This window comes from Perca fluviatilis, chromosome 8 (genome assembly GCF_010015445.1).
Source record: "Perca fluviatilis chromosome 8, GENO_Pfluv_1.0, whole genome shotgun sequence".
In the NCBI taxonomy this organism is placed as follows: Eukaryota; Metazoa; Chordata; class Actinopteri; order Perciformes; family Percidae; genus Perca; species Perca fluviatilis.
In genome coordinates this window covers 31,225,464-31,241,212 of record NC_053119.1, presented here as the reverse complement: position 1 = coordinate 31,241,212, position 15,749 = coordinate 31,225,464, and the positions used below count along the sequence as shown (strand labels likewise).

Sequence of the window (15,749 nt, the reverse complement as noted above, 5' to 3'; positions counted from 1 at the left end):
GCAGAAGAAATATTTTCATTATTATCAGATATATACTGCATAGAACGAAAAAAAAAAAAAATAGGGGGAAAAAAAGAAAAAAAATATTAGGTGAAAAGAATGGGGCTGAACAAGAAGAAAGAGAAGAAAGAGAGAGGGAGAGAAAGAGAGAAGAAAGGAGAGCAGAAGAGAAGAGATGAGAAGAGAGAAGAGTGTGGTGTGTGTACGACGAGCCGGCGTGTGTCTCTCTTCTCCTTCTCTCTTCTCCTCCCCTCTCCTTCTCTCTTCTCCTCCTCGTCTCCTCTTCTTCTCCTCCCCTCTCCTCCTCTCTTTTCCTTCTCTCTTCTCCTCCTTGTCTCCTGGCAGAAGTTGTTTTTACGGTAGTTTTTTTTCTCTCTCTCTCTCTCCCAGACATATTTCCTTCCATTTGTAGGGAAAGGTTGCATTTCAGTTTTGATGTGTTCAATTATACAACAAACTGTTGTGACAGTGTGATTTTAAAATTCTAAAAGTAGTATTTATATTTTTTCATCGCCATTGGTCAGCTACACTGTTCAAATGCATAATATTCATTGCTCATAGCTGGTTAAAGAAGTTTCTGTATTCTCTTGGCACTTAGTGATAGCACTATATGTGTTGCGATTGTTAGGCATATTTGTGTTAATACTTTGTTGCACTATTTTGCACTTTGACAAAATAACTTTGTGGTCCTACTAACAGTTACTTGTGCATTTTGTGCATATGGGCACTATCTTGCACTCAGCGCAATTGCCTTTGTACACTGATGCATGTATGATTCCTATTTTGCACCCGACGCACAGCGGACTTTTCCCTCCACAGACGCACGTCGGTAAATTAGGGAATGTATTTGCGCTCCCGGGGCGGTTCAGCGAAAAGAGGAGGTGTGTTCTGGCGCAAACGTTACCTGGTGCTATTTTGCAGTTTCAGAAAACAATTTCTGCCACTGACCAGGAAAAACCTGGTCTAAAGTCAGTGGCACTAGTCTAAAGTCAGTAGCACGTTATTCAGATGCTATTTTAGGGGCGCACGCTTGGCCATAATGTAGCGTGTGCACAACGCGCATACGCTTTGCTTCTCTCATCTACACGGACGCATGCAGTTCCCATTTTTGCAAACCATACATAATTACAAAGAAAAATATTACTGAAAATGCGCTTATAAGGTGTTTGGATAGATCAGGAGGCTACAGTACAGTCCTCAAAAAGTCGCAGCATTCTTTGTGGCTTGTTGTGTTATACACAACATTTCCATGAATCATGGATGTGTTAATGACATAAATGAGGAAATATTAGAGGAATTAAGGAGACGTGATGTTGAACTACGTTGGGATTGGACACTCCAGCGGATTCTGGTCCTGGAGTGGCAATGCGCGATGAGCTCCTGGTGGAGCGGGTGGACGGAGATGGAGTGGACGGAGGAGGAAGGGGCACAACATTTGCAGGTGGTGCGTTTGGAGGCCCACGCTCCATGGCTGCAGCAATCCTCTCCAGACTTGAGGAGATGCGCCCGAGAGGCCGCAGCCACATCGCCACCCGGCCAAGACGGGTATTTATTACTTTGCCGCATCTCGGAAAGCTCCCGCTGGCGTGCACCAGGCACATCCGCTACTTGTGTTTCACTTTGATACTTGCGTTTCAGATCATTAAAATAGGGCCCTATGTGTTTTAAAAAAGACAAATGTGTAATGTGTTGGCCCAAAAGCTGTTTGTTTTTACATTTATACAGTAAAGTATAAATCAGATTTTGAGTTTTTTTTTTATATTTTCAGCCAACTTAAAATTGTAATTTTAATTATATTAAACAAACTAAAAGTTCACTTTAAGGTTACTACAAAAAGTAATTTACACTAAACCATAGTATTAGGTTAGAAAATAGCAATATTTTACTTTAGGGTTGTGCAAATTATTGAGTTGGAAAAACTGAAAACTTTAAATTGATTCGCCTTAATATTAAATTGGATTAATGCAAAATGTTGATTTGAGAACAATTGAATTGTTAAGTACATGTGACTTAAATCGATTGTGTTAAGCTAACTTATTAACTTAATTTTAAAGAACTTAATTCATGAGGTGTTACCAATTGAAACAATTCAATTAAGTTGGTTCAACTATTTTCTTTTTTCAGTGTAAGATGTGGTATGTTGGTATTATTCTATGGTACTGAATTAAAGGGGGAAAAATCAGGCATGCATTGGTACCACGCTAAACGTGCTAACAGGGAAGGGGGCTAAATAATTCACCAAAGTTAACCAAAAGTTTAACCAAAAAATCCTAGCTTGCACTTTCTGTTTTGCATTTTCTTCCATCAGAGTGCAGTTTTTCCTTGTCTTTCATATTTGTGTTTACTATTGTGGAACTGGCAAAGAAGACCTGGTGGTTGTTTGTGAAGGCTTCACGGACAAAATAGATAGGGCCTAGTCATTTTCATCATTTCACAGCCTTAATATGAATCAAAAGTGTAATATGACATTGACAAAATATTAAATAGGTTATTCAATGCTAATTCTTTAACACAAAGCAACACATTATATCATCAATAATAGCTAATAACCTATCTTTAAAATCATTTGTTTATTCAGGTTGAAGATAGTTGCAGCACAAAAGATGACAGGGAGAGTGCAGGGAAGTGCCAGGATGTCCCAGGATGCTCTACATCACAATATTTCACACAGCCCAAGTCAGATAGTCAAAGCCTGGAACACTTTTTTGCTTACCACCCTCAGCAAAAGCCTAAACACCTGTCTCTACAGAGAGTGTTTAGTTGTAAAGATGGTACCAACCGCAAATGGCTAATAAACTGACCCCAATTATCATCATTGGTTTTGAGATGTTACTTGCTGTGAATACCTTGTCTGATAGGCTACAGTATTGTGGCATAGTATCAGGACTTCCTGGCTAGTGTATGTCGCGCACGGCTAGGGGCGAATGGCCAGATGATGGGCCTATTTGGGAGAAAGTCCAGGGCTGTTTTTTAGCCGCAGTCCATCCCTAAGGAGAGGTGGTGTGCGGACGCCTTTTGGGAGAAAGCCCTTTCGGCAGCCACTACCATCCATCATGCTTGGCAATGTGAAGAGTATACGGAACAAAGTTGATGAACTTCGGGCAAGCGTGCAATATCTGTCGGATTATCGTCAGTCTTGTCTGAGCTATCTGTCGTAAACCATGCTCACCAAGACAGACCCTGATCTGCCATCGATTTGGAGGGTTTCTCCGTGGTTCGGGCGGACCGAAATGTGAGCTCCGGTAAAAGCAAGGGAGGGGGCGTGTGCATGTTTATAAATAACAAGTACTGCAACCCATCACAGGTGACCGTCAGAAACAGACTTTGTACCAAGGACATTGAACTCTTAGCAGTGAACCTTAGATCATATTACCTTCCCTGTGAGATAAACCAGGTCTGTATTTTTATTGTCTACATTGCACCCTCTGCTGATACAGAGGAGGCGGGCAAAACCATACATGATCTGGTGGCACAGTCAAAGGCAAAATCCCCTGACGCAGCAAAGTTTATCCTGGGAGACTTCAACCGCTGCAGTCTAACTGAACTGTTACCAACCTACCATCAGTATGTGTCATGTCCCACTCGGGATGAGTCTTGCCTTGATTTATGCTATGGTAACATAGAAAAAGCATACTATGCCAAAGTCCTGCCAGGGTTAGGAAAGTCAGACCACAATATGATTCGTCTCATACCAGCATACCAGTCCCTGCTACGCCGGGAAAAAGTCTAGACAAGGGAGGTAAAATGTTGGTCTGCTGACTCAATAGATGCTCTGCGTGGTTGATGAGGTTGATTATTCTGAACAGCAGACAAAGGCAATTGATAGAATAAAAGATTTAACTGGAAGGGACATTGCTATTTCCATTGATGATGTTAGATTGTTTTGTATTTTTATTCTGTGTATTTCTGTTCTCTGTTTTGTATATTTCTGTTTTCTTACTGCCCTGTTCATTGTGTTTCTGTTTATCCTGTTTTGACTGTGTGTTCTGTGGATTGTGTATTTTTCTGTTTCCTGTGTTATTGTGATAGTCTGTTTTCTGTCTTGTTGTGTCTAGTTTTACTTCCTGTGTTTTCCTGCCTTGTCTGATTGTTCTGCCCCGCCCTAATGTGTTTCACCTGTTGTATCACCTGTTTGCTCATCACCTCTTGTATTTAGCCTCTGTGTTCCCTTTGTCTCTTGTCAGATCGTTTTGTGTCCGTTTTGTGTCCTTGCCTGGTTTGTTTGTGTGTGCTTGTGTGCTTTCCCCATGTCAGTTTTGAAGTTCCTGGTTTTTTGCACTTCTGTTTTTTTGTATTGACTTTTCTTCTTTTTTGGAATTGTCTCTTTGCCTGCCGAAGCCTCAGGACTTCCTTGGTTTATTTTTGTGTTTTTGTTCAATAAATCCTTGTGTTCAAACCTTCAGCCTGCCTGCCTGCGTTTGGGTCCACTATCCCCTGCTCATTGTAACAGAAACAGTTTTCGAACAAATAGGACACAACAGGTTAGGTTTAATTCAGTCACCTCCACCTCCAGGCCCATTAACACCGGAGCCCCTCAGGGGTGTGTTTTGTCCCCTCTACACACTTTATACTGAGTGCCGAGTTAGTACATCCACACATACTTTTTTCAAATATGCGGATGATACTGCCATTGTGGGGTATTTGAAACCTGATAGCTCAGCGCTAACCAGCTTTGAGGAAGAGGTGAGTAACTTCACCAAATGGTGTAAAGATAACTTCCTGGCTGTTAATGGAAATAAAACAAAAGAAATGGTCATTCATTTTTAGACGTCATAAATGTGAGATCCCTAACAGCATTGTTAATGAAACACAATTGGGAGGGTTAGTAGCTACAAATACCTAAGAATTGAAATTGATGCCCAACTCAAATTTGATATGTACTCTAAGGTAAAAAATTACAACAGCGGATGTTCTTTTTACGTAAGCTTAACTACTTTCAAGTGGACAGTATTATTTTAGAATTGTTTTATAAAACAGTCCTTCAGAGCGAATTGTCATTGTGTATTTGGGAACATGCACAAACAAGACCAAGATAAATTGCAGCGTTTTGTAAAGACAGCGAGCAAAATTATTGGATGTAGTCAGACGTCAGTCACTCAGCTATGGTCAGATCTTATTGTAAGTAAGGCTGAGCAGATTCTTACCATGGATTTACACCAGATGCGTAACGGCTGCGTAACGGCTCCGAAACGGCTCCGAAACGGCAGCGGAGTCATTAGGTTTCCATTAAAGTCAATGTGTGTATTTCCACTGGCTGCATTCCGACTGCATCCCAGCTCCGGCGGTCCGTAGCCCTCCGCAGCAGATACGCAGAGCTTCTATTTTTGCCGGACACCGGAGAGCTCCACAGCAATTCGGCACACAGCAGATAGTGCGGGACAGGAAGTCGAGCACAGAAGCAAAATAAAACATCTGGTTAATTTTCAAAATAAAATACACCGTGCTCACGGCGGATCATATTTCCCTGCACTACACCTTGAAAACACAGCACAGAGCTGTTTCCCCTCTACTCCTCAGGATGGAAACTAACTATTGTTGGTTTTGTGGTTCTATTCTACGTGAATTCGCGAGAACTTGTGGGTCCTCGTGACTACAGCTGTCAGTCACGGCCGCAGCCGTGCCGCAACAAATCCGGACCTGGTGGGTATTGACGGACGGCGGAGCACACAGCAGACACGCAGCGGACCCGTTCTGCAGCCATTACGCATCTGGTGGAAATGAGGAGTTAAGGATCCTACCCACCCCTTATATGGGCGGTTCCAACTCAGCAATTGTGGCAATAGTAGGCTGCTGCAAAGGTAAATTAGAACCAAAAGGTTTAGCGTGTTATTTGTCCCCTCTGCTATTGGACTTTTTAGTGAAAGACACAAGACAAGATAATGAATTGTATTGTCCACTCTGGTAACACTGTTTCTCTTTTATGGTTTTTAAATTGTAAACTTAACTTTACTACTTAACTATGTATTCCTAAATGTTATTTTGTGTGTGTGTAAGTGTGCAGGGGAGGGTACCTACTTATATGCCTGTGTGTGCATGTGCAATGTGCTGCACTTTAACCAAACAAATTTCCCAATTTTGGGATAATAAAGTAGACTTTGACTTTGACTGTCGTGTCTGTTGTGGCGTATCAACGCAGGGTTGAATTAAATTGTATGAGGGTTGGAACTAGCGGAACAAGTTAGGTGGTGTGCAAGTTAGGAAAGCAGGTACATGTCAATGCTCAAACGCATTGACAGTTTTCCAAGAATAACAAGAAGAGATGGGCCTAAGCTAATGAAGCTGAGCGACCTACTAATGGAACTGCAGGCAGCCAAAGCTGAAGGAGACTTGCCTGGCTTCTCTTTCCTAGACACGGCAAGAGGAGTCAATCCAATAGTACAGAAACTCCCGTTCCGTCTGCAAGAGAAGTGGGCATCGGTAGGTGCATCCTTCAAACGGCAGAACCGGGTGCCATATGCTCCATTTGCGTACTTTGTAGACTTTGTTAGCCAGCAGGCTGGCATCTTGAATGATCCAAGCTTCAGCTTCATCGCCCATGCAGATACGGCTTCTAGGACTGAAAACAGGTCAACGGCACTCACAACCTGCCCTACGCACAGAAGTTGGACCTGGGGTGGGTCATTGTTGGTAACGTGTGTCTAGGTAAAGTCCACAAACCTCTGACAATCAACGCCTTCCACACAAACCACAGAGCTGAAATGTCCCACTCTCTTTGAGCCATGCCCTAATGTGTTCAATGTTAAAGAGAAGTTCAGAAACATCCAGGTCACCAGTCACCCCCCTGTGAAGCTGACCACCTGGGATGCACTCTGTTCAGGCGGACGACGACCGGGTGGCTCCTTCCATTCAAGATGCCACATTCATGAAGATAATGGATAAAGGGCTACAAAAAGACTCAAGCAACAGTTGGGTGGCACCGTTACCTTTCAAGATTCCACGCCAGCGGCTCCCTGACAACAGGCCACAAGCGGTGAGGCGTTTAGTGTCTCTCAAGCGTAACTTTGACAAGAAGCCTGAAATGAGAGAGCACTTTATCAGCTTCATGGACAAGATGTTTAAGAATGGCCATGCTGAGTTAGCCCCTCCACTCAATGAGGAAGAAGAACGATGGTACCTACCGACATTCGGAGTGTATCATCCAAAGAAACCAAAGAAAATCTGTGTGGTGTTTGATTCCAGTGCCCAATACAACGATGTGTCTCTCAATGATGTGCTGTTAACTGGACCTGACCTGAACAACACGCTACTTGGAGTTCTGATCCGCTTCAGAAGAGAAGCCATCGCCTTTACAGCAGACCTAGAACAGATGTTCTACTGTTTACTGGTAAGAGAAGAAGACAGGAACTTTCCACGCTTTCTGTGTTTCCAAGACAGCGTTGTGGATTACCGCATGAGGGTCCATGTCTTCGGTAACAGCCCATCACCTGCAGTGGCAATTCATGGCCTGTACCAGTCTGTCCAAGTCAGCAAGTTCCACATCGACCCAGACGTAAGGCACTTTTTGATGCGCGACTTCTATGTAGATGACGGCTTGAAGTCCCTTCCTACAGCTGAAGCTGCTATAGATCTGTTAAAAAAGACACAGGATGTTCTCTCAAGGTCAAATCTAAAACTGTAGAAGATCGCAGCAAACAACAAAGAGGTCATGCACTCAAAAAAATTATTCAAGGCCTTCTTAGAGGTGACACATTAAAATATAATTTGCTTTATTTAAATATATCTATTTAAGATCATATGTATATATATTTAAGTGGTTTAACTAAAAATATATTAATAGCTCCACCTATGAGATTGATTTACGTTAGATCGCCTAAAAAAAGTCTCATACGGGACCGCCCTTTGCGCATGTGCGAGACAGCGTGCCCTTTGCGCATGTGCGAGACTGTGCGCGCTCTTTCCGCCCATTTCTGGCTGCAACCATCTCCAACGCCAAATTTGGAGGACGCTGCAAAAATAAAAAAGGGGAAAATCCACTACTTGGTAAGTGTTCATTTTCTGTAGTAGATTAGAAAGTATCTAACTGTCACATAACGTTAATTCTGTAATACTGACCGAAATGTGTGCAACAGAGCCGAATTTCACTCTTCAGAGTTGAAGGGAGTTGGCTGGCTAACGTTAACTTTTGGTGGCTAGCTAGTGCTAATTTTAGACTTAACGTTACTGTTTATTGACAGCGTTAGATGCCACATTGACTGCTTTGGTTAACTTATTTGTTGCTCTTCGTCGCCGCAATATTGGACCGGGCAAAACTGGCCTGTAGACAAAGTGTGTGTGTGTGTGTGTGTGTGTGGTGTGTGTGGTGTGTGGTGTGTGTGTGTGTGTGTGTGTGTGTGTGTGTGTGTGTGTGTGTGTGTGTGCGCGCGTGCGTGTGTGTGTGCGTGATGGCGGCGACGACAACCATTTATCCGCCCGGGCTGCACTGGGCAGCTGCGTATTTTCTGGCGTGTCATAGGGGTATGTGGCTCGGTAGGTGCAGTTAAGCCGCCTACAGTTCATCCCATGGATGTATTAAGAGAACGCGGTAAACCTGCTCTACGCTGTGTGTGTCTTAAGTTTCCTATGTGGAGAGCTGTGCAGATATCTTTGATGAAGCGCTAACTTTTGTGTCTTGCACCACTCAGAACTGCCGCCAAGCGCTGCGCTTAAAGTTAAAATTATTTCAACTTTGACCTCGTTGGTGTTGACCTTTTTAAAGGCGCAATGATGAGCTATAACGTTACTTGCTCTGTGCTTTGCCTCTGTGCTGATGGGCAGGCGTTTGGAGCAGAAGCAAAGTTTAGCTGTGAAATTGTTAGTCTGTCAGTAGGCTTACATTCAAAATGATTGTATTAATTTAACAATTTCTGCTACATTTTTGGCATATTCCACAATATTTAGTGTTAACAGTTTATTCTATTTTTATTATCATATTCTCCCGATTCCATCTGAGTTTTCTACATCACAGAAATCACAGGGCCGTATTGTAGGTTGAAGGTGTATGTAGGTGTGCACTAAATGTGTTTGACTATAATTAATAATTACTTTTATTTTGATATTTTCTCCATTGCTCACACCTCTAATATATGTATCTCATCTTTTTGCAGTTTAAGTTGTAAAGCAGCTTGTGGCAACCTCCTAGGGATGGTAAGTAAAATATTACTTGCTCAATGCTAGCACAAGCTGATTGGCATCATTGTAATTTGTTCAATGTGATATGTGCTAATTCTCTTTATTCTCCTTTTTTATTCTCCTCTTCAAGAGCAAAGGAGGAGTGAAGGGGCAGAGGATTAAGGAAGTCCTGTCTATCACAGATTTGGTTAGTTGAAATTCATATAATGTACCTTTTTTTGGTTTATTGGTGGTTATTGTAAGGTTTTCTTGTCCATAGATGCTTATTTAAAGGTACTCTAAGCAATGTCACACGTTTTTTAGGCTACAAATTTTTTTTGTCACATTTAGTAAACATCTCACTATCCGCTAGCTGCCTGTCCCCGGAACACACTGTTTGGACCACAAAAATATAACAAACCGTGTTCCAGCGTTCAGCCAATAACCGACAAGAATGATTTGCTTGATTTGCAAGCACAGAAGGTGGATACAGGATGAGGAGGAGCGAGCTAGTCTTTGTTTTGTTTGAAAATACTGTGAACATCAACAAGAATAACGTCACCCAACATCGCTTAGAGCACCTTTTTAAATACGTTTTGTATTTACTTGTATACTGCTTTTATCCAAATACTATGTTATTTCATTCACACCAATGGCTATGTAAAACATGCAAGACAACTACAAACTTGCTTGTCAGGGGCATTTAGGGGTTAGGCGTCCTGTTTAGACTGAAATGACCCTCCAGAGGCCTGTACTACGAAGCAAGATCAACTTGTCCTGGATCTCTTTCAGTAATCCGGCTTCACCTAACCTAACAACCGCGGTCCCGCATAACCTGTACTACGACGCCGGTTATCAACTAGTTCAGTCAACTCAGGGTTTCCCATTCCAGCGGCGCGCACGTTCACATAAAAGAGGCGGTGTTTGCACACCACGACCAATCGCAAACATCTACCAGAGCCGCATGTTATATATAAGAAAATATAAATAAAAATATAATATAATTCTCCATAAATATGAAGAACACAGACACGGTTTTACAGGGAAAATGCAATACAGTCACTGCTTCCTAAAACAGGAAGGAAAGCTGGCAAAAGAATAAATAAATAGCCGACGCTGTAGATGTTTAAATCACAACGCTTATTAATATCACTTCCTCATCAGTCAGGAAGATCTGACCATAATTACACTTGTGCTTTCCATAAACTGTTGTTGCTTTAGCCTGTTATTTCAGTTGCAACCCTGGCAGTGGGAAGCGATCGTGAGAGCAAATAAAAAATATAAAAACATAATTCAAACCGATGTGTACATTGGCGACACACGGCTCAAGAAGCCGATATGTAATTCCCTCCCATTAAAATATATAGGCTATATTTCATAAAAATACCCATGTTAACGGGGTTGTTGGTCTCTCAATGTTTTAACTTTTATGAGCACACCCCTCTCTCCCCCTCTCTCTCCCCCTCTCTCTCTCTCTCTGCACCGAGCTCCGCCTGATCTTCTTTAAGAATGGTGACGCCGTTATCAATCGACCTATTGATTGGTCAGTAGGCGGTGCTTTTACACCGGTTGATCTCTGATCTCAAACTTAACCTGCTCCCGACTAGGTTAGGTGTTCAGCATGAGTTACCACGGCGATTGAACCCGATAACAACTGATCCACCTTCGTAGTACAGAAAATCCTGGGTTGAGCCTTAAGTTAGCTTGTTAACGCCAAATCCTGCTTCGTAGTACAGGCCTCTGATCTTTAGACAACCAGCTCCTTCCCTGTGCCACCATAACAACCACATTTGACTAAATTGTCATTTTTTTCACCCCTGCTTCAGTGTGACAACATCAACACCAGGAGGGAGTGTATGCTGAGAGGCCTCATCATCTACCTCAATGAAGATCCAGACACCTTCTTCAAAGAATATCTGGTAAATTCATCAATATGTTTGTCATGTAGTGTTGAACAGTTACTCCCTCTTACTTCTTCCATGGCGCACTTCATTTATAATGACAAAGCCCTATGGTGCACCATTTCCACCAACAATATTGTAGGCGATGGGAAATTTGATATACGTACAAGCAATTAGTGTATTTTTTTGTGTGTGTTGAGAACTGTGCATGAAGTCCATTTCTCAAGTTTAATTTCTAAATTGTGTGTGTGTGTGTATCCATCGCCTGTGGGCCCCGTATCACTGTGTCTGTCCCCTTATTTGTGGGTTTTTTCTCTGTTTGTGGCATTCAGGCGCACTTGCGACTGAGGATGCAGAAAGGGACCTAGCAAACCCAGTCGTGGGGATTTTGTGATCCGAAAGAGATGGGGATCAGGAGCCTGAGGACATTTGTGTTGTGATTGAAGGCATCAAAGTCCTGAGCAACTTGGGCAGTGTCATCATGGGCTTCGTCATGCTTTTGGGCTCATTTATGCCCTTGATCTGAGTTTTCCGAGACCAACCATAAACCTGAAGTTTTTCCAGAAGATCATAATGAATTTGGATGGGCACAAGCTGAATGCAAAGATACAACAGCTGAAAATCAAGTTGTTTGCATAGAACTAAACCACGTGACAATCTACCTTGATGGAGGGTTTAAGACTGAGATTACTTGGGCTTGGACAAGTGTTTACACCCAGAAAGTTTGGCCATTTCACATCTCCATCATAATTTGTTTAACTCTACCTCCTTTTATAAAATATTGTGAATGTTTTGTGATCTTTTTTTCTATTTTTTTTTCTTTTGCTAGTCTTAATAGTGGTCCACAATATTTTTTCTGTTACCAGCTATGATAACACACCAATCACCAATGGTAGTTCAAGGCAAGCAATTACAATACTTATCCAATACAGAGTTTTTGCAGTGCATTCTATACAGCTACGCGGAGAGTGTCAAACCCAACTTCACTAAGGGCCAAACCGGAAAATGAGAATTGCATTAAGGGCCAACATGTATAGTTTATTGACATGCTTTTATTATTTTACATTTATATATGTGTGTTTTATCTAGTTAAAAAAGTGAATATGTTGATATTTTTGTTTGTTTAAAGATGCCCTCCAGACATTAGTATTAAGATGCATTACAAATTTGCTTGGAACAATAATTTCTGCCTTGTTTTTATTTCATTTTTTTTAATTCAAGAAAAAGAAAAATATTACTTTTCACATGTAAAACCTTTTAAAGGGCAATTTACTCCTACCTCATTAGAATTTCCCAAAATCTATGAATTTGCACATTTATAAAGTCTTCCTGCTGGATGCAAGATGTCCAGAGGTGCAGTAACATGCACATGTTATTGCATCTGTTACATGCATGCAGTACTGCACACCCATGTTCAGTGTATGTGCCTTCTACAGCTTCCAAGTTTCTACATCACATTAATATTAATTGAATACTGGATCAGACTTGAATTCCAAATTAGTTGCGATATACCAAAATCATGCCAGTAGGCCTGCCCTTTAAAAACTGGATTTTCACTGAGCTTGGAGAAAATTTCCATTTTTGGCAGATGAATGTGAAAACAGACTTTTGTGTCTCAAACTCGGAAGTAGAATAGATGACACTTCAGTGATCCACACAAGGGAAGTTCACATTATCGCAGCTATGTTTCGTGAGCTGTGGTAATATGTGAATGTCCCTTGTAGGGATCAATAAAGTTCATTCTATTTTACATCACAAAAACATTTTTGAGTGGAGGGGCTCTTTAGTAAAAGATGTTCAAATCTTAATTTATTTCATAAAAAAGCGTCAATCAGGTTTGTCTCGTGAATGTTAATGGGGATCAAATTAATTAAATTTATATATTTAATAATTTCCTTTCCAATAATTATATACATTTTGAGTTGGACAAATGTAAATCAATTTCATTTAGCTAATGTAATTATTTCATTTCAGCTGAATTTAATAAAAATTCATTAAGCTAACTCAATGACATACTGTTGTATCTATTTGATAAAAATAATGTAGGCTCACTCATTTATATTCTGTTGTATCTATTTGATCTAAATGAGTTAGGCTAACTGATTTACATTCTGTTAAATGGATCTACTTAGTTTGAGTTGGGGCTACATATATTTATTGGATGGAAATCCTGCCCACAATTTAATTGAGTTCATCCAATGAGTTATTTTTTTGAGTGTGGACGCATTTCCATCCAGCGATCATGCAAGCAACCTCAAAGACCTGGGGTCTCATTTATAAAACTGTGCGTAGGATCCTTACTATAAGTGTACCTGCACCCAAAAGCCCAAATTGGCGTACGCCGAAAAAGTCAGATTTATAAAACCATGTGTACGCACTCCTGTAAGCAATGTTCCCTTTATAAATCACAGATTGCCTACAAGCGTGCGTACATGGATCAGCCTCTTATCCCGCCCTGTACACGCCCAAAAATAGTCAATGTAAAGCACCTCGTGAATGCTGATCAGTATGTTAATGACCCTTGCAGTTGTTTTTTCGTTACACCGAATCATGACGACTGGCGGAGAAAAACAAACAAACAAACCAAAAACTCTCAGACGCTCGGGAATTGCTGCCAATTGAATTATAATATCGGCCTGTTGTCTTACAGTGTAGGGAAACCGGATCTATAGACTACCTTTTATTAATAAAATCTTCCAAAACAGCAGGCACTCGGGGACAGCTTCGATATACCAGACGTATATAATAAGATTTAACAGAACTATATATTATATCCAAACAAGCCTTAGTCATGAAGTTGAAGATTATATATAATATTTATTTAAAAAAACACTTAGCTGTCTGACATTTCCCTCTGGAAACAGCCGGTTTCACCCAGAGTGGCGAGGACCTGTATTTGGACCGGGATGGCACGGTATCGGCGCGTTGCCCTCTCTACTGGACCTAATTCAGTACATAGATCCAAGAGCGAAGCTATATTACTGTTACAGCTATATTAGGGAATTTAAATCGGCATATGAGCCAGTCATCGTCATGGCCCCTGAAGTCTCTTTTTCTCCTGATTCTTCCATTCCAGTCCTCCTGCAGGGCCAGCAGTGCCATCATGCAGCATTACGCACGGGTTCACCGCAGTATTTATATGTTTAGCCTACAACAATTTGTGATTGTTAACACCTTGCTAAAATCACAGCAACAACTAGTGGTATCCCTCACCCCGAGATACAATTTAAAATCGAAATGTAATAGGCAACACACTTTTCTTCATGCAGGTTTTGTTATGAACAGTATTAAAGTTCGGACTGATAACGAGGACATATAGAGCGTAACGATTGCGCGATAGCTTAACGGCTGTATTTCCAGACTTTGACATTTGATGATATATGCACAGTTTTAAAGACAGATATTTAGTTATTTACAGTGTGTTCTGCAGTTATATGCTAGGGTATTTGATGATATCCTGTATTCCATGCAGTCGGGCCATCTCATCCTCCTGCGCTCCGTAGCGGACAATGTGACGGCGAGACAGCGCTGATTAAATATTAAGAACGAGTTTTGATTTAAGATTTGAGTTGGAGGTGTTTATGGAACAATTATCACTCAGAACAATTATCACTCAATTATCACTCAGTACAATCTTCATGATATGGTGTGAAGAAATGTGCGTGAGGCATTAATACTTAAACATATTAAGAGTAGCCTAATCGTTATTCCCACATGTACTTTTGCAGTCTGACTTCAGTTCACCACCTCACCATCTGTGTCGCCAATTCCTATTTTGTCTCCAAAATGTGCGTATGCATGGGTCAGAGTTGGAGGACCGCACATTCTCCCGTCAAATTTGTTTTTTATAAATCACAACCTTTGTGTGGGAAGTGGCGTACGCACATTTTCAGCCCTGTTTTGTGCGTACGCCACGTTTATAAATGAGACCCCTGGACCTTGATGCAGACATGCCACCAATGCAACGCAGCCTCGGACTCAATTGGACCCTCCACAGAGACTGTTTCCTCTTCGATGTCTTCAATGAGATGAAGCCTTACACCCGGCGTGGTGTCTTGTCGACCATCAATAGCCTCTATGACCCGCTTGGATTTGTTGCGCCAGTCATAATCCAAGGCAAGGCTATCCTGCGAGAGCTTACTGCTGAGAATGGTGACTGGGATGCTCCATTGCCTCAAGAAATGGAGGCTGCCTGGACTTCATGGAGAGCCTCCTTGTCCGAGCTGTCTGAGCTTTCCATCCCCAGATGCTACACAGTAGCTTCACCGTCAGTAGCATCACATTGCAGTTTTGCTCATCAGACACCACCACGAGCAGATCCACCACCACGTCCACGTCACTTTACAGAAGGGTCTGTCCGTTCAGCTGGCTTCTGAATCGTTGGTGGGAAGAAAAGGGTGAGCAGCATTATCCACCAATGTGTAACCTGCAGGAGACTCAGAGCTCCATTCAGCATCCAGAAAATGGCTAGTCTGCCACCTGATCATCTGTCAACAGACCCTCCATTCACAAATGTTGGTCTAGAAGTGTTTGGCCCTTGGAATGTCTCCTCGCGTAGGACCATAGGTGGATTTGCACAAAGTAAACGGCGGGCGGTGATCTTTACATGCATGAGCATAAGAGCCGTGCACATTGAAGTCATAGAATCCCTCGACACATCCAGCTTCATCACGCACTATGGCGTTTCCTTGCTGTGCGCGGGCCAGTCAAACACATCCGTTCAGACCGTGGCACGAACTTCGTCGGCACCTGTAAAGACTT

At 41.8% G+C, this 15,749-nt stretch overlaps 1 protein-coding gene and 1 long non-coding RNA gene across 3 annotated transcripts in view; one reads left to right on the top strand and one right to left on the bottom strand.

Annotated features, from left to right (window-relative positions):
• LOC120563984 (synaptotagmin-9-like) overlaps positions 1-15,749 on the bottom strand; it is a 309,829-nt gene that overhangs the window by 258,682 nt on the left and 35,398 nt on the right. The gene's annotated exons all lie outside the window — the stretch shown is intronic.
• On the top strand, positions 7,801-10,940 carry LOC120563990. The gene is made up of 4 exons (XR_005640045.1): positions 7,801-7,980; positions 9,084-9,123; positions 9,239-9,295; positions 10,914-10,940. It is a non-coding gene; the product is annotated as an uncharacterized LOC120563990 (long non-coding RNA).